Raw genomic sequence first — 1775 nt, 5'->3', positions numbered from 1 at the left:
CATGTCTCACAGTGGACATGTCTCTCACAGTGGACATGTCTCTCACAGTGGACATGTCCCTCACAGTGGACATGTCTCTCACAGTGGACATGCACCTACGAGGACATCAGACCCTCCATGTCAAGTGTTTCTTGATTAAGTATTCCTATACTTTATAAATGTAATTACTACTATTCTAAATACATTAAATATCATTTATAAAGTGGTCCGAGTGTGTAAGATAACAACCTAGGAATGAAATGACTAAATTAGTAAATAAAATATTATTATTATTATTAATATTATTAAATAATAAAGCTGACGACATGTTATGATGTGTGCATGTGTCAGGTGCTCTGCTTGTAGTTCCTGCTGACGTCACCAGAGGGCGCCATGACGTCACCACCAGCTTCAGGAAATAGACAGGTCCCGCAGCCGGTTACAGCAAGGACAGTACAGTACAGAGAGGAAATACACAGTATAAAGATAATAATAATACTAATAACAATAATCACCCTCACCCGGCTACTTTATGAATGAGGACAGTACAGTATAGAGAGGAAATAGACAGTATGGTAATATTAATAATAATAATAATAATAACCCTCACCCGGCTACTTTATGAATGAGTGAACATGAACACGTAATGTGTGAAAAATGATGTTTTGATTTTATTTTCAACAGGTGAACACATCAGAGTTATAAAACAGAAACATCAGAGGAAAAGGGAAAGCAACAAAAAGGATTAAAATGTCAAAATAAAAGCATCACAAGTCAAAAAATAAGTTTCTGTTGAACATGAAGGCAACTAAATCATCAGGTAGTAATAGATTACTCTGGTACATCAGGTAGTAATAGATGAACAACTTCCATGAAAGTGAACAGGTTTGGGATCAGGGTTAGGTTTGTCAACCCCACACCTGACTATAATGTGTTTGGTACAAGCTCTACCTTTGTACTGACAGTTGGGTGAATTCTTCACCAGGATACAGTCGATGATGTTAAAAGTAGCTTTGCTAATTGTATAACCATTGCCATCTGGCACCCCCCCCCCAGCACAGATGTTTGAGACAGCGTCCACATCCTTTGTGATGATGAAGGTGTTGATAGGCTTGCAGGTGTTTGCTGGGGTCACGATAGTTCTGTTTCTTATCACCTCGGTACATTGGTCAGGAGTCATCCCATCGTAGATATGCTTATGTTCAAACTCCTCCCACCTCCCTCCCTCCACGGAGACCAGAGCAGCCGAGAGCAGCAGAACACCGTCAAAGATAGAGCTCTTCATGTTGATCTGGAGAACAGAGTTATAAAAGCTGTTAGAGCCTTTACTCTGACACCTCTAACGTCTCTTATATTATCATATAAAGCTGTTAGAGCCTTTACTCTGACACCTCTAACGTCTCTTATATTATCACATAGAGCTGTTAGAGCCTTTACTCTGACACCTGTAACGTCTCTTATATTATCATATAGAGCTGTTAGAGCCTTTACTCCGACACCTCTAACGTCTCTTATATTATCACATAAAGCTGTTAGAGCCTTTACTCTGACACCTCTAACGTCTCTTATATTATCATATAAAGCTGTTAGAGCCTTTACTCTGACACCTGTAACGTCTCTTATATTATCACATAAAGCTGTTAGAGCCTTTACTCTGACACCTGTAACGTCTCTTATATTATCATATAGAGCTGTTAGAGCCTTTACTCTGACACCTGTAACGTCTCTTATATTATCATATAAAGCTGTTAGAGCCTTTACTCTGACACCTCTAACGTCTCTTATATTATCACATA

General features: G+C 38.9%; 1 long non-coding RNA gene across 1 annotated transcript in view; it reads left to right on the top strand.

The window, feature by feature from the left end:
- The first annotated feature begins 787 nt into the window (after window positions 1-787).
- Window positions 788-1775, top strand: part of LOC117941197 — a 4889-nt gene continuing 3901 nt past the window's right edge. Inside the window, exon 1 of the long non-coding RNA XR_004655873.1 lies at window positions 788-827. This is a non-coding gene — a long non-coding RNA (uncharacterized LOC117941197). The remainder of the gene's footprint in view (window positions 828-1775) is intronic.

This window comes from Etheostoma cragini, unplaced genomic scaffold (assembly GCF_013103735.1).
Source record: "Etheostoma cragini isolate CJK2018 unplaced genomic scaffold, CSU_Ecrag_1.0 ScbMSFa_4654, whole genome shotgun sequence".
Lineage (NCBI taxonomy): Eukaryota > Metazoa > Chordata > Actinopteri > Perciformes > Percidae > Etheostoma > Etheostoma cragini.
Note: the sequence above shows the minus strand (reverse complement) of the source record. Positions and strands in the feature narration are given on the sequence as shown.